General features: G+C 41.2%; 1 long non-coding RNA gene across 1 annotated transcript in view; it reads right to left on the bottom strand.

The window, feature by feature from the left end:
• LOC146596761 (uncharacterized) overlaps nucleotides 1-7160 on the bottom strand; it is a 9672-nt gene extending 2512 nt beyond the window's left edge. The window contains exon 1 of the long non-coding RNA XR_014895677.1: nucleotides 7135-7160. This is a non-coding gene — a long non-coding RNA (uncharacterized LOC146596761). The remainder of the gene's footprint in view (nucleotides 1-7134) is intronic.
• Between the last annotated feature and the right edge of the window lie 10915 nt (nucleotides 7161-18075).

The raw sequence follows: 18075 nt of genomic DNA, 5'->3' as shown, positions 1-18075 counted from the left end.
GCCGGGCATCGCGGGAGCGCGGCGCGGTTGGAGGTGTTGTTTTACTCCTCCTCCTTTACAGCGGGTTATTGGCTTTTTACGGTACAGCGCTAAAGATACTTTCCCCCTTTTTCTTCTTTTTTTCTTTTTTCTTTCCTCTTTTTCTTCTTTTTTCTTTTTTCTTTCTTCTTTTTCTTTTTCTTTTTTCCTTTTCCTTTTTCTTTCTTTTTTTCCCTTTTTCTTTCCTTTCCCTTTTTCTTTTTTCTTTTTTCTTTTTTCTTTTTTCTTTTTTCTTTTTTCTTTTTTCTTTTTTCTTTTTTCTTTTTTCTTTTTTCTTTCTTTTTCTCTTTTTCCCCTTTTGTTTTTCTAACTTCAAAAGAGTTAATAGCACCTGGTTTGGTTGCTTGGTATGCAGAAATGTCATCTGCATACCCTTAACTGGTTTGTTAACCTTGTGGGCCTAGTGCTGCTCTACACTGTAATTAAAAAAAAATAAAGTAATATTGCAGGATATTATGATATTGGGTGAAAATAGCTCCTTTCTACGTGCCCCCCCCAACGTAGCCCCAGTCCGATGGGCTTGCCAGGCGGCAGGACTGGGCCTGTGCTGCTCATGGAGAAGGCAGAATGCCACTGTTTTGGACCATTCTGCTTCCTACTTTATCCTATCACTATACATATATGTAACTACATGACACATACATAACGTGCATGCAAGCACAGTTAGCTGAGAGGGAAAGTAAGAAACATTTCATATATCCATGARTATGTATCTGAAATTACATTATGCTGGTTGACTCACTGTGAATAATACCAGGTTGGTAACCAAAGAACAAAAGATTTTCTCCAAGTTAAAGATGCAAGCTGAGATATAACTTTTGTATGTATATATATATGAGACAAAGTCTCTTCTGGGAAAATTTATCCTTCTCTCTCTGCAGTCTCTACCCAAGTGCTGTTTCTGTGATCTTTAGCATAAGAAAGCACTTGAGGAGCTCATCTCGAAAGACCTCTTTAAGGTTTCACACCATTAGRCAGTCATTTTCGTCATCTACCACAAATTCCAATTGTCATTTTCTTCTCTTGTGGCTGGGAGAAAGATACCTGCAACACAGCAAAAACAACAGAGCCACTTGAATGTATAATCCCAGCAACAGTCTCTTATACGTGGCTGAATTCCTCAGAAGAGATCCTGCTCCTCCAGGTGGCTTCGAGTCAAGGAAAACTGCTTCTGGTGGGTCAGTAAAGCAGAGGCCACCATCTGCTTACAGCTGCAGCCAGTGAGGACAGAACAGTCCTGGGCCATTCTGGGCCACGAGACCTGTGCGAGTTCCTCGGGTCCTGCTGAACGCTGGCTGGCAGCTAGCACCAGTGACCGAGGAACGGGCTCTCCGCACGCCCCCTTACCCWGTGGGCAGGTAGACGCGCTCTGCGCTCGGGTGTCTCTGGCTTTAGCACCAACAGAGCACTTCGCAGTGAGCTAGACTCTCGGTGCCTGAAGCTCGGATCCTTGTAGGGAGTCTCAGGCAAAAGGTTCTGACAACTGCAACATGTCGCGATTCCAAAATCAGTGTGTCACGGGGGGTGCCCAGGCCACCCCAGGGAGGTGTGCATGCCTGGATGACACTTCCTTAGCACAGCAGCTGTTTCTTCTGCTGCTCCAGCTCCTTCTGGCCCCCTTTCCCCTGCACTGCTCTGAGCCCATTTGTTATCCGGGGTCACAAACAGCAGTCCTGGCTCTCCAGACAAAGCGCTGGCATTCGTGTCATAAACAGAAATTTGTCCTTTCTTCTTCTTTTGCTTCATATGCAGGCTTCAGTGATCACATTCTCACCCCTTCCTTTGCTGGGAAAGCATTATCTAAAATTTTCTCTGAATTGAATTTTGGGCACTACGATTGCTCCACACCTTCTGTCATAGGAAAACTCTTTCCCTGTCCTTAGTTGTAATGGGGATGTAAACACAATTTCACTGAACGCTCTTGAGTGTCATGTCTTCTCCCTAGACCTTCAATGGAATATACTGAACAGAAGATAACAAAGAAGCCCTGTGARGTTATGGAGCAAAAAGAAGTTTTTGCCAAATAATCCCAGAGCATCCTGAGGTGGTTTCCACAAAGAAAGCAGTGAGGACTCCTAAAAAACGTTCCCATATGCCCTTATTAGGAATGTGACAACACTGCTTTCACAGCTAACACTATGAAAGGCTGCTGCGATGTTCAAAGGAACTTTGGTAGGCTAATTTTTCTCTTTGGAAAACAAAAGTTACCACTAAAGGCCTTAAAAAAGCAAGAAACTTTCACAACCTTGAGTCTCTGCAGGCAGCCATTACATGCAAAATATTATCCCCAGTTTATATCCTGTAGCTGTTTTACATTTTCGACATTGGGAGGAGGACATTTGTAGCCAGGTAGTTATCATCAGATTAATATTTAATGCAACCAGCTGCATAAGTGCAATGCTGTGATTTGAGATTTTTACATGCACACAAGTCAGTGAATTCAAAAGTGTGGTTTCTGCAGCAGCCATGATTTGCCCTCACGTATTGTGGACTGTTTGACAGTACTATAGACAAGGAAGCATCTCTGCGTGCCATAAGAGAGAAGCTAGCCACTGTACTAAAGGCCAGCTGAAGTTTTAGATGCCCCCAAAGGCATGTTACATTCCRGTTTTATGATTTTAAGACCATGCACTAACCTGATCTGGCCTTACTTTATCTGAAATTAATTTCTTCCTAATTTTGTATGTACATGTGCAATACAGTGGGATAATGATGACAGTTYCATACTTCCATACCTTATATATTTTGTTTCTATGCCCTGACATCCTGTTAAATATAGTACTGAATTTCCTTTGGAATTAGTTTTAAAGTACATGTGGGAGGTGGAAGCGAACTCCCTGACTGCCCTGGTTCATTGTGTGAACAAGGCAGTAAATACAGATGTGGAACTCCATATTCATGCCTCAGCACGGGCACGTCTGCAGTGTCGCACCTGCAGGTATTTRTATGATCACACACCAAAATAAATGCAGCGTGTGTGGGTGTGTAGAGCTGCACCTGTACATATAATGAGACATTCAAATAAATTCACTAAGTTTTGTTGCGATCACCCTACACAAACAGCCTTGTGCRTTACAGTGGCCATACCCCTGATGGTGAAACTCTTCTCTGCACTGGGCAGGGCTGCCCTGCGTACCCTTCGCTATTGCTCATCCAAGAGAGAAAACCTCCTGCTTTGCCACCTTGTCACTGCTTTTCTTTCTAAAGATCAAATCCTGCAAATCATCTCTGTGCCCAACTTCTAGCGAGCTGAAAGCAGAGGGATCTGAAACTGGGCATTTTCCAAGCGTGATCTGCACTCTCGTTGGGTCCGCTTGCACACCTGCTTCATGGAGTTCATGCTAACTTCTGCAGGGAGGCAGCCACCAACTCATGAGTCCTGCCCTGGCATGGATCGTCTTGGTATTAAACATCTTGGGATTGGTRTTGAGAGCTCTCTTTTAGCCAGTGAAAGAACACAAACCTAAAATCTCATGGTTTAAGTGTACTGTAGAGCCTGGTATGTAGTGTATTTAAGCTGCTATTACATCAATATACAAGGAGCACAGACATTGCTCTCCCTGTTTTGCAGAGGAGGAAACTGAGCCAAGACGTACAAGTGTATTGCCTAAGTAAGTGTCAAACATACGACTAAACTTTGGAGCCCCTCTACTTACCTGGGWTTTCAAGCTGTAAAGTAAATTACAGCCCCTTAAAACTGAACAATTTCCTGACAGAATGGGTGGGAATCTCATCATTGGTGGTAACTTAGAGTACAAGAGAAAACATGAAGAAAACTAAACCAGTTTTGTCATGCAAAAGTGCCCTAACCATGGACTGGAGAACAAAAGTGCTTCTCTCATAATATTGTCATGGGAAGGGAGAGTGACAAATCTTGATCCAGYAACAAGCTGTAATCCATAAAACTGGATTCAAACTCCAGGCAAGGGCTTAGTTACAAGTTTACAGTCAGCATCTTTATCTGCCTAGGACAAACACTACACCTGCACACAGTGCAATGGGGATTGGATGTAGAGTTGGATTTTAAGCCCTTTGACTCAGACACATTTGGACTTTGTCTTGTAAGTCAGTCTCCCCATAAAGACACRAAGCCCACATATCTGCACACATCTCAAGGAAACAGCAGTGATAAGGCATGTAAGTTATTCTTTCATACTTTACAATTGAGTTCAGCATTTCCTAATGGCAACTGTAAAAAGAAGTACTGCCTAGTCTTTATGCCAAGGGACTGTAAGTAAAAATACAAATTCCAGTTTCATTTTTGCCAGTAACTTTGGCTAAATCAGTCARTTGTTACATGCCTTAGTTAACACATGCTTACCATAGGCAATACTGCAACAAAAATCTGCTTATTAAGGCTTAATTTACTTATGCTTGGAAAATACTTTGAAAYTGTCAGAGAAGAGACTTTATATAAGAGTAGTATTGTTCACTTCAAACTCCTTCTGGTACTCTACCAAAGATCAGAAGGCCTTTTTGGCCATTCTTCAGATTTACTGTACCCATGAGGTTAACAGTATCTCACAATATTTCCTATCCACAAAGAAATAGGTCCCCTCTCTTCCCAGCCACAGCTTCTGTTTCCCCTTCCCTTTTGCTGGATGCTTTGGCAAAAGACAGATCAGTTTTGTGACATTTACTGGCATTGGTTGTGCTGACATCATACAGTCAATGAGAATAAGTATTTATACTTCTATTATGCYTTCATTGAACTGAACAAGGTGTTCAACAGGACATTTTAATTATAATCCCACTTCTAACAGCGTGAGTAAAGGTGTTTAAAAAACACAATCAAGCATGAAATAGAACAGTAAACATGCCATTTCAATTACAGAATTATGTATAAGCACATCCTTGCACAACACAACATTTGAAGACTGCGAGAAATGCTAAAATGCTATCTGAAACCCTGAGAGGTTTTGTGCACAAAGCTGAAGGAGCTGAAATGCTCTCATTGCACTCTTTTGTGCACTTCCACTGAATTTTTGACTCTAGAGAGCAACTCACAAAGTCCCAGATTGATGATTTTTGTAAAGATTTCCATGGAGGACAAGTAGCCACAAGCTGTTCTGCATTGTAGTGTCATGTAAAAGACACTTGTTTTGTTTCAGAAGCTGCTTTTTACTCCCTGGCCCAATGGTGCTAAAGGTGAAAAGCAAACAGCTTGGCAGAGTACTTGCATTGTTACCCACTACCCTCTCCCAGGACAGTTTGACTCCAAACTGCTCTCCACCAGGAATGCAATGGAGCAAATCCTGTATCGTGTTCATAGATACCGGTGGCCCACTCCTGGACAGCTGTGGTCCTTCTGGGCACGATAGGATGTTGGGCTGCCCTGCAAAGTGCTGTGAATCTCCTGCACRACAGATCCTCCTGCTGGAGAGCAGCCATGGACCCAGCAGCCAGTGTGCTCCTCTCCCAGCTCTACAAGGACTACTGACACCCTGCTGCTGGCAGGAGCAGGGATTTAATCCCTATCCAAACACCACAGACTTTAACTAGGGCCTGGCTCAGGGAACTCATGTAATATCCTGTTTTACTAGGAACATTCAGGGCAACATATCAAACTCAAAAGTCATACCCTGGGAACAACTGGAGAGCTGCCTGTCCGTGGCAGAGACCCTCACTCCAGGAACTTTCTGGGCAAGTAAATGACACCTCAGTTTGGCAAAAGCCACCAACTCTCTCCAATGAATCAACTCATATTGCTTTAATAATATACACCAAGGTTGTCACAAAAGCCGACAGCTGGGAAAGACTGTTGTAACTSAGGGCTTTTTGGCATTGTAGGCAAACTTAAATTTTGGTGCCTCAGCAATTCAGGATGGGGCAAAACAGGGAGGCTGTTTCATCTGTGAGGAGGCAAGCAGGCAGGGAAGGGGCAGATGAGATGGGAAGTGGATGGTCCACATATGATACCACTGGGCACTCCACTGGAGCAGTTGGCAATGCAGGGAATATTCTTACCAAGGCACGGYCAAACTACCGCAGGCTGTCCTCTGTACCTGCTTGGGAGAGCCAGTTTCCTCACACAAGCCCCAGAGAGGAGAAAATTGGAACCACTCAAGTTTCTGCCATACAGAGCAGACTTGAGCCAATGCTGGGTGCATTAAGTTCCAAAGGCATCTGGAGATCTTAATGTAAAATCTGGTGCTATCTCATGATCTGGACTATTATCTTTACTACAAATGGTACTATTTTGTTTAATATACTATGCAGTTGTCTATGGTACTGAGTCATCTTTTAGAAGACTTGACCTCGCAATTACTCTGTAACTGCAATTTGAAATTRATAACTTTCTCAAGTATTTCATAATCACTTAGATGAACCTGTAAATACAGCAAGTAAGTAGGTAAAATATTTAAGATTCAGTATTTAATAATCTACCAAATATACATATAAAAAYATTTCATTAACAGGGAACTACACTGGTAACTGTAGGCATTTAACAACACAGACAGCATTAAAGGTTTGACTGCTCTCCCATTTTTGAAAAAACACTTTCTTACTCTCTCASTAGGTTTTCAGATTTGCAGGAAAAACTCAGCATATTTTTTCCATTTCTGGAAGAACTTGTCTTTCTCAAAATGCCAGATCACTTCATTAATAGAAGCCTTGGTTAGCTTGTAGATAGCTGGCAGAGGTGTTTTGTTGTGCTTGTTTCCACTCMATTTTTTCCTGCTATTATGACTAAGTAGAAGTAAAAGCATAGTTTTCATTGCCTTTAATGAGACTAGAATCTACTTTTACTTCATAGTTATTTTCCATTCTTTTCTTGGCACTACACTGAAATACATATGTAAGGTGAGACATGTCTGTGGGGTAACTTGGCGGTGAGGATACCAAAAGCCAACACTAAATGTAGATAACATATTTTTGACTAGTTATGCACATTTACAGGCCTTGACCAGAGACTTAAGAGAAGCTGTATATGGAGAAGTCATTAACTGAGATTTAAATTTGGGAAATACAGAAAAGGTGGGGACATCCAAAATTTGGGGCCCAGATTTAAAATCTCTCTGCTTCAAGCAGATCAGCTAACAGAGCTGATCCTTAAAGTTCGGTTATACTAGAAGGAATGCACATGACACCTACCTGGTTCACGCATCTTCTCCTTGAATGTTCCAGTTAAGTTAGAGAAAAGCCTGTACTGCTTTTGCTTCCTTTCAGAACTGCTGGAGCCAACCGTGTTTGTCCGGAGCTTCTGGGTGAATCAGGTTCCAGTCTTGACATCTGGAAAAATCCATAAAAAGATGTTCATGAGTTTTTTACCACCAGATATAACTCAGGGCATAAGTAGAAACAGGGGTCATAACTAGTCAGGCCTGAATAATCTTTGTAATGTTTGTAATGGGTAATAATGCACGGGAAATAAAACATGTTGTCTGATACAGCAAACTTAATTTTGAGGGTCAATTTTAAAAAGCTCTGTATTTTTATCTGTAAACTCAACARAGAAGCATGCATACAGCCTGATGTTTAAAAGGTCAGATTTTAAACTGAAGCTAAGGTGCAAACCTCTTCCTTTGCAAGCAGATGCAGGAACCACTGATGAGCTACCTCCCATCTCACTGTCCGGGTCCTCCAAGTAAGTCAAGAGGCTCGTGCCTGGCTCCAGCAGACGTTTGCTTCTCTTCCCCAACCCCAGGTGTGCCCAGAGGATGACGCCTCTGTAGAAGGACTTCCTGGCTGGGCAGTCACCCCGGGAACCTGAACCGCAGTCATGCACCCCATGGCACTGGGCGCCRTGCAGCCCCCACTGGGAGGGTGCTCACTGCTTCGGGGCAGGGCATCTGAAGCATCAGCTGAGCTCACAGATGGAGAGGGGGCAGAGGGACACCCATGCTTTGGCAGGCCCAAGGCTTGTCAAGCTTCTGCAGGCGTAAAGGCAAAGGCGAATGAGAAGGAAGTATCCRAGAGATGATACAGCTGCTTTGCAGAGTACAGCCACAATGGGAGCTGTAATCACAGAGAAAACAGCACGTCTGTCTGAAACGCTATTTCTGCTTTATTGTGTAAATACAGGAACTATGACTTCATGTCTCACACTTCCAGAGATGTACTCTCAGGCTTGTTTTTGTGCATATTAGAGCTCTAAGAAATCCAAAATGTGTCTATGTGTTTCAGATCTGGCTTGAGGTTAATCTCTAGAAACAAGTAATATAACATTTCCATCTATCTTTTCTACTCTTTTGGCGGTTTTAATTATGCTAATATGCTATGACAATTTAAACAAGACACATCTCAGCTTATGGCCTGTTCTGTAATGGTTCAGCTGCTACATGTGCTCCAGCATATTTTGCTCAGGCGGGATGCTGCTGCTGGGGGTGGGGGGAAGTAATAGTGCCCTTCTGTCACGAGAGATTTCAGTGCACTGATCATTGTATATTTGACAGATTCTTTGTCAATGTCAAGTGTCTTTTGTGGTTAAGCCCAGTAAAGCTAAAACAAAAGGTCTCCTAGATATTAGATATATAGTGACATTACTGAATTCACTTGGAGGCAGTAATTTTTTGTCAGCCTATGAAAAGAAAAATGGAGCTAATGGGAAAACAAAAAGAAGATGCTGGCATGTCTTTTTAGCTATTTTTGTTTATGTCAGATGTTGTGATTGACGTCTGGTCCAGCACACCCCTGCACCCATTGATGCTGGCATCTTGGAACAGAACAAAGAAATTGCTGGCCAGGAAAACACCAATGGCTCAGAAAGCAGTTTTTGTTTATCTTATTTTAAATGTTTTGTTTCACTAATCAGTAACATTATCCAGAAGTAATTCACTCCCATGCACACTCATACCCCTTGCTTGCTAACTGGACTGTTAAGTTTCCTCCATGTTTGCTTTCTTCCCGTGTGCTTGAACGGCAACGCAGTGCGGGGCTGCCTGGATGACAGTCTGTCATAACAGTGATGTTTGAGGTTAGTGAAAACTGACATGAAAAATACAATCCACTGGCCTTTAACTGAAATAGCAGCTCTGGTTTTTGTGGAGTTGGCAGGCTGCATTTTTAAACCTCTTTCACCGTGGAGGCAGTTACAACATGTTTTTCTCTGTATCAAGCAGTTCCATCATGAAGTGCATTATCTACGTCTGTTGTCATAGGCAGGATATTGCCTTTGAAGAGCAGTTTGCTGTTTCTCATGTGAGCGCTTCTCTTGGTGAAGAGCTCTAAAAAGGTTAAGGGAATTTCGTGGTCATTCCTTGGTGCCAGGCCAATTACGGAGCTTTAAATTTTGTTTAGGAGTGAGTTTTGAAAATGTTAGAGACCAGAATAGTTTCTGCAGATACAGAACACTAGGAATTTTTTTGCCACCAGCATTCTGCAAGTGCTGTAGAATTTCAGGTGCCTGGTCAAAATTATACATCAGCTGCAGGAGATTATTCCTTGAATATCTAAGTTCATCTTGAAAGTATGATGCTGAACATAACAATTGCAAAAGAAGACTTTTCACAAGATGAGAGCAAGACATTCCATCAGCTTCTTCCCTCTGAACAGTTATATGCTCAAAATGCTGCAGAACTTTTATCTTACCAAAAAAGGTCTTAATCACTTTAAAAAAATCCTAAGGAAGTTGGCCCTTGAATGTGCCAAATATGCTGGAGCTAAACATGCTTGCACCTCTTAAATAACATACCTTTCAATATGAAACGCTGGGTATTTTCTCTTCTAGAGGCACACACTTAACTCTCCTCAGTATTAATAGCAGTTATGCTCACACGTCGAGTGGAGAATTTCTCTCTGTCTCTTTGTACAGTGCTCTAAAAGGAACTTTGAAGAAATTGAGAAAAACAGAAAGAGCAGTATATTAACTTTAAGGAGATGAAAGCAGTACATGTCATTCCTAAATTTCATGGAAAATGCACTGTTAGTAACAAAGATGAGTAGAAAATTTCAAAATCATTTTGAGCAGCATTAAAATCAGTCTTCCCTGATTTTCTGTTTTCCCCTTCTTTTCAAAGCACATACATTAAACTCATTTTATGCTTATAATGTATATAATGATTCTAGACAACATAAGAAGGACACTGGGATTCTTCTTATTTCAACGTATAAAGTGGCAAGCCAATTTATGCAGCTTAAACCATTGCTAAAGAAGATGTATCAAAAATTGCCTGKGATCATTACAAATAACAGCCTGAAATGTTCACAAGAAGCTGTTTGCTTATCATATTTTCATTAAAACATCTTTTCACCTGCTTTGCTTTTCCCATGCCTGTAACCTGCCTTGTAATCAGTCTTATTAACTGAGAACATAAATATGATTTATTATGGTCTGATAATGGAAGCTGCATGGACCAAGAGAAGGGATATATTGTCCTTTGATAAAATGGCTCTTTTCTCTCAAATAGAGCTCTATCATGAGAGCATGCAGTGTGTAGTGAGTGATTATTTCCTGAGGGTGAATGATGGCAGAACCCTACAGAAAATCTTCTTGTTGGCCATGACAGCCTCCGAGTGTCCCCAAATCTCACTGAGTTTGACAACCTGCAGACACTTTTGATGAACTGTATTCTTCTGTCAGAGACAGCCTGTCTGGGAGGAGAAAAGGGAACCTTTATCGTCTGATCTGCTATTATTGTCTTGATCTTTCATAAGCAATCTCTAATGCACATGAATATAATATCCTTTCACACAAGTGCCAAACATAATAGAAAGGTAGTTAAAGGACCCTTTTCCCTGTTATGTAAATGTCCTAATACCATAATTAGAAAAAATGGTTTGTGAATGATAGTGGTAAGGAAAGGGTAATCAACGTGTTTTAACATTGTCTTTCTGTTTTAAAGACCAAAATCTGTGATAAATAGCATTTATGGTAGATATGGGGAACRAGCTTGTGCTGAAGCCTTTGCCTAAAAACGAATGGTTCTGAACACAGAAATGGTGTTACATTTTCATAAAAGACATAAATGGCAGGTGATCTTAAGCCAAGAATGATTACTGGCAGATATGACTTAAAGAAAATGAGTATTCCGCTCAAAATCCCTCCATGGCTGTTACAGRAAGAACAAAGCATTATTATTAAGTAGTTTATTTGGACAAAGGAGTGTTCAAGATGAAATAAAGTTCGCCAAGAAATCTCTCTTTTAGCTAAATCCAGAAGAACAAGCATAWTTTTTTTTTTCAATTAACATCTGTATACATTAGCAAAACACCCATCTCTCTCAGTTCAAGTAGTCTGGTTTATTTATCACAAAAAATGAAATGTGTGTGTGGGAGGTTTCCAAGTTGTTCAGTAATTAAGCAAGATGCTTAATTTTTCATTGACCTTTTGACATCTGGAGCAGGGATATCCCAATATTAACTACTAATGGTCTTTTGCATTACCAGTTGGTGTTGAGAGAAGTCCCAATTGTCAGAGTCAAAAGGTTAATCAGCAATTTCACACCGCTGGTGTGGTCAGAGTTTGTAGGTTATTGCCTGAGCAGGAGGGAGAAGAAAATAAAGTCATTAATAGAACAACAAGTCCCGATATTATTGAATCTCTTTTGCATTTTTGTTYCCGGAAAATATTACACAATTTATTTACTAAATACTATGTCTTTTGAGAGGTCTTTGAAGAACTTTACTGAGAAGCCCAGGTTCAGATATGTGACCTACTTGCTTGCTTTATCTTGCTTCTCATGGGGAAGAAAAACAAACTATATTTTACTCACCTACCAAGTATTCAGTCCAGACAAGGGTAAGGGAAATATCTTCCAGATCTGTTACCAGCAGAGATTTCAAAAAAAACCTATCTAATATAGCTGGGACTAATTCAGTCTGAGAGTTGCGTCCATGATGTGCTTCCTGAGGGCACACTTTTTTATCCTGTCCCCTTCTGCCTTGATAGCAGAAAATAAGTCATCAACAACATTTCCTTAACAAATATGAGAAGGGATATTATTCCATGTGAAAGCAGTGATATAAACAGCCATGCCAGTACCTCAGCTGGTATCATTTGACCAGAAATAACCACAGCATACTTTGACTTGTGGCTCAAGAGCTCTCCTAGCCATAGCAAAAAYATTTATTTTCCAAAAGAAAATATAAAACATTTCTGAAAACATTAAAGCTTGGCATTTACTATCAATAACAATGTTCACACAAAATGATTTCCCATTTGCCTTGGCAATATTTGAAACTGTTAACCATCTTCCACATGCCCCTGATCAAAATCTTCAGATGTCACCATATGCATCAGGCCAGTCATTTTGTCTTTTTGAGACATTGTATCTTTTTCGTATGGTTAAAACTAATCAGTAGTTAATCTTACCCAAAACATCATCCTTCATCCTGGATTTTGTCTTTATTACATACTTCTCATCTTTTTCCTCAACTTCAACAAATACTAAGGCTAAAATTCTTCTTCTCTTAATTGTTACAGTTTTAATGGGGACAGACTCTTACCCTGAAATGTTCTGAAAAAAATTATCAGTCTTTTGAAGTGCCCTATTACTCAGTCCACCAATTAGCTGACTATGGAGCCTGAGTGTCCTTGTACATCTTCCCAGTCCCCATCTGTATACTTGGCTGCATATGTTTATGCAATTAGAAATACTGCAAATCTAATAAAATTAGGACAAATCTGAATGGGCCATAATTCTGTTTAATCTCTCCAACCGGATTGCTGAAAGCTTGCTGAATTCCCCAAACCTCTTTCAGGTGCCAACGAATGAGTCAGTATCATACCAAAGATCTCACAACATAGCAGATGTAAATTGTGCTTGCAGAATCTCATACACACCCTCAAATAATGAATCTCATGTCTCTAAAGTAATGTCAGAAAGAAAAGCAGTTYCCTCCAGTAACCAGTGTCATTCCTGGTGGCGCAAAATGGAAAAAAAGGAGGATATACAGCAGATCTGCACAAGGGAAGAGTAGGGCCTATGCCTTCCTACAGCAGTAATAGAGCAAGGCGAAYCTCTTCCTTTTGGGGGAGAACCCCGAAGTTGTCACACTGGGCTTTGTTAGTTCCCTTTGGCAAGCCCTGAAAAACTGACAAAGGTGGGAGAACGAAACTTTCTTTTGTTCCAGTATGATACATTTCCAGGCTTTTATTTTAAAAGCCTGTTTACACTTTGATCTATACTGCAGAGGTAACTGATGATTTGCAAAGCAATAAACATCAGTCTAGAAGCAGCCCAGACTACTTCATACCTGTGGCAGCTCTTCACCTGTCATTGAAGAGAGGCCAGGACAGGAAGGGAAGATGATCAGGGCTGAAATTATGGGGAATTTGCTTTGAAACATAGAATGAAATTATTTAGGTTTGAAGCACAGTAGAGCAATTAATAACTGTCCTTGCAAGAAGGACCCTAAGATCTTTTATCTCAAGTTATGAGGGCTTTGGTTTTACACTGAATTCAAACTGAGTATTTGCAACAGAATAGGGCTCTTCCAATGAGGAGGAAGGTGTAAAGGGGGCCTTGGCTCCATATCTCAAAAGAAAATGTGGTCTCGTGACCAACCAGTTCCTTTTCTTTGTTTTTTTCCTGTATGCTCATCTTCCTCATAGACTTCTTCTCCAAGTACAGACCTTGTTTATTGTTCAAGACCTTACAGCCAGGAGGTGACAGGGACAGAAACAGGTCTCCCATACTCACACAGTTGAGCTACCGCTTCAGCTCCCGGTTTAATGTACTAATGTGCTTTGGGATGCTGAGGTCATAGCAAATAGAGCTGGAAGGGATCGTWAAAAAAACAGTACCTGACGGTACTCCCCAGATTTTTGACTACTCTGTTGCTGAAATTCTCCAATGATAGAGACTTCATCACCTCTCCAGTCAATTATCCCAATRCATAACTGCCCTTTCCTGGCCAACAAATAGAGCCTAACAGTGAGAGCAATTGCTTTCTTATATGTTTTGCTTAAACACAGCTTAAATGTTTATATACATTTATATTTCACCTTGTTTATTCTCCATTTATTTCTGGCTCTATTACCTCTCCATCATTTTTTTTTACTTCCTCTTTCTTCCTATTTTTTATCATTTCTTCCTTAAGCAACTCCTTTTCATCTTTTCAGCTATGTGTTTTCTGTTTATTTTTTCACACACATATGTACTTGCATTTCTTCTCTTCTGGTGCTCCTCCTTTCCTCTAAACATGTGCTGGGGTTATGGCAGAGCTCTGAGGGTGAAACTTCACAGCACAGTGGGAAAAACCACCTCCAGAGGCAGTGTTTTCTGGAGGGCATTTATATTAGCAAGAGAGTAACTCTTTCTCACTCTTCATTTATTCTTAACAAACAATATGCCAACCAAAGTGTTTTGAAAAATCTCCAAGTGCGAAAAACAGACTCTCATGTGCCARTGGCCTTGCTGTGGATACCCGCCTCTTGTCATCTCCCCAGAGGRCAGCCAAAATGCCACATTTCCATTTGGTGCATGAAAAGCACTTCCCTTATACAATGAGAAATTATACAAATGTATTCAAATTCAGGTCTAAAGGTTATGTTCTTGAGGTGTGACTGAACAGCRTAGTTATTGGAAGCACATGATCTGCTTTGAACATGCACATGGATGCAGCACGGGTAGGTTTTGCACAGCCTCTAGAAAAGGAGTTCAGTAGTCCTGACAGCCGCATGAATAGATGTGTGCTTCCTCCTAACTGTTAGGAGATTTCATGTGCAAGATCAGTTACAACACAGATCTGGACTTACAAGTTCAAGAATTCAGCAGATGAGGTGACTTTGTCTCTAATTTATGCCAGTGAAAGTACCATCAAAAAAGGTTAAGGCTGGAGCACCACTATAAGCAGGGAATTATTTTACTTTTGTCTTTTAAGTCAAGTCCATCACATTACTTTAATGTTAATTACATATTATAATATGTAAGTATGGTAGTCTCTATGTGACAGCTCCAAGCTGCTTGGCCTAGTGGGTATGTGAAAATAAACACTAAGGTTCAATACAGCTCAGATTCAAACTCAGGTGATTCTTAAAAGGCAACTATTTCAACTTACTCTTTCAATTYTTGACAGAAAAAATTATCAGAGAGACAGACTACCCCTGCCATGGCAGGAAGCAGCCTGATAAATAAAAAGAAGGACTCAGGGAAGCTTATTCCATGCTTTAAAAAACAAGTTTTTCTTCTAACACGACTGTTTATTGGTGCATTGTTGCTGCAATATAAATYCTTTGTAACTGCAGGATTTTCCTATCTGCCTTGACCAGGGCCTGTGCCTGAAATGGTTGAGTGCAGTGGCCTGAAGCAAGACCATTGCGGGCAACTGATAAAGGAGCTGTTTGCGTTCTCACCACGGATCCACAGCAGCAGGCATCTCGGGCTGTGCCTTTCCAAAGAGTTGTCCAAACACGAAGCTAAGAAACTAAAGCTGGTCTTGGGAGGGAGAGGGTTTTTGTCTCCTGTGTGATCTCAGACAAAGTTGCCTCCATCCAAGCCTCATTTTTTTCAGCTTTTTCCCTAAAACAGGGATTGACTGCTTCCTGTCTTCTTTCTCTGAGYGCCCGTCTCTTCTGGCTAGTGGCTGTTCCTGATTACGGGTAGCTCTGGTTGCGAGCACTGTGGGTCTGACCTCTAGGAGGCCTCTGGATACCTCTGTAGTGTATTTGATAATTAAACTTCCTGTCTGACCCAATGAAGGCAAAAAAAATAACTCGGACCAGAGGAAACTGGCTCAGCACAAAATGGCAGCCTCGGTGGAGTAAAGTCAGAGCCATTAGCTACTGACTGCTGTAGAAATACTGAACCTGCATCAGGGATTTCTTTTTAATTGCTATTTAGGGATTTAAATGAGATTTTTTAAGAGAAAGAAAGACAGAATGTTTAGTCTACAGTCACTCTTCGCTGCCAATACAGGCTATCATATAAATTACTTAGTCACTTTTAAAAATACATTATTTACTCAATAATCCATAATGGGTCCAGAGCTCCTTTTACACGCTATTATGGAAGTACATAATTGCAGAATTTTCAAATGGCTATTTCTTCCAGGCAATAGTCAGTAATGGCTCCTTCAAAGCTCTTAGGCTTTTATCACATGAAGGCCTAAGTAGAAAATGTTTAGTTCACTGGTCATTGACCTAACAGAGAGCAACAGCTTCTCCGGAACAACTGTTGTCTGCTAGGGCAGGTGATGTATGAATGACACTTCTAAAAATTCTTGCAAGTATATGCTAGGGAAAAAATATTGTTCACATGTGAAGCAAATACTGCCARTGAGATCCTAAGAATTCTTTTGTTTGGTTCAGTTTGGCTTGGTTCCTCGTTTTATGTCCCCAGCCCAAGAACAAAAGAAACCAGTCCTTTTTTTTTTTGTATGAAATAAGAACTCAATCTAGGACCTAGGCAGATCAACGAGAGACATTTTCATGTGCTAAGTGTTGATTCAGCTTAAATTAAAAAACTGTCTCAAATGAAAAGGCAGGTATTTGGCACAGATTATAATTTAAGAAGCTGAATTCTGAAATCAGATAAGTTAGGGATGCTGCAAAGGGGCAAATCATATCTCGTAAGATCACTCGCAGGCCTATTCTGAGCACAATCCAGAAAGCAAACAGGCAACCTGCAACATTTTCAGTACTATCAGCACAGATCTCACAACAATTGAGCCACTGTTCTCTACTTACATTTAGCTTTGAAGTCTGCTGCTTCCATTTCAGACCCAAAGAAGGGTTCACATTCCCAAATGGTTGGTGTAATAAAGCACATTTTCTCTTCCTGCAAACCATGGGCAGTAAAGCGTGTGCCATGAAGGCACTGCCAAATGAATGTCAGCTGGGTTAATTGCAGGACCAGAGAGGATGGACATGGGCTGGGGCAGAGACAGGGAGAGACACCCCAAGGGGAGGAGGGGAGACCTCCAGCTCTGAGCCTGGTRGGCTGTGGGACAGGTCCTTGCTGGAGGGACAACTCCATCCCGGTTGGGGGCCAGYGGTGATGGGAAGTGTACTCACCAAAGGAGGCTGTCCGACAGCCAGCTCAGAGCTGGATACAATTTTAACAGCTTGCTCCACCAAACCAGACCAGCTATCCCCAGTACAGCCCTGGCTTACATGCCACYGGACGTGAGGAGCTCTCAGATGCCTTTTATCGGTGGTTTTCTGCAGCCTAGTAAGGCTGTCTGGGACTCTCAGTATTCTGGCATGATTAAAAGAAAAATATACAGTTGCTGGCAATTTTAATAGTTCCTTCTACTTGATACATCTGATCGAAGAGAAACTGAAATCACAAACCAATATGCAACCAGGCTGCACCAGTTAGCCTCATCATGCAAATGAGGCACACTTGCAGGCGAACTTATTAGAGATCAAATAGTTTTAGGCACCGTGGATAATGAAGGCAGAGCGCTTATGTTGCAACAGTCAGAGCTGGAATTTAATCATGTTGTTGATATCTACTGCAGCAGCGAACAAACACAGAAACAGCCACAAAAATCAAACCGTTAGAATGAAAGGAAGATATAAACCAGACAAATAATAATAATGAAAAAAGATCCAAACCAAGAAACGTAAAGTGGTAGTTTCAAGAAGGAATAGTCTTGCAAGCTAGACCTGGAAAGGCTTTGAGCCCTGCGTCTTTTGGCTGAAACAGTTGGAAATGTGGGGGTTGCAAGGAGAAGAGGACACAATGCCGCAGTCCATTCCAAGAGAGGATTGGCTCCCAGATACCTTTGGGGATGGCTCTATGAGGGTAGGGTATGTCTTGCAGAACAGCACTTGGGCATCCACCACGAGGTGAAACATATACCACACGGCGAAGCAGCATCCCTGGGGAAGGAATTCAGAAAGAAAGAAACGGAGMAACAACTTCCTGGGGTGGAAGTTATAACAGAAGTTACACAACTGACAGACTGGATTAGCAATCTGGTAGACATTAAAAATAAATAAATTCTGCTGAGGAATTARCCCCTTCTATCTCAATAAACTTTCTCGCACGCTCCCTCTGTCCTTAAAAACACCTGGGCAAACCCTGAAGAGACCCACAAAGGTTCGCTTTGTTTTAGGGAGCAAAGATGAGATCCAGCAGGTAAAAGCTGCAAAATAGAAACACTTGGATTCCTTTCGGCAGGCACAGATGGCTAAAAATACCGTTT

Source organism: Rhea americana, unplaced genomic scaffold, assembly GCF_003343005.1.
Source record: "Rhea americana isolate MKP2758 unplaced genomic scaffold, rheAme1 scaffold_2, whole genome shotgun sequence".
NCBI classification, from domain to species: Eukaryota; Metazoa; Chordata; class Aves; order Rheiformes; family Rheidae; genus Rhea; species Rhea americana.
Note: the sequence above shows the minus strand (reverse complement) of the source record. Positions and strands in the feature narration are given on the sequence as shown.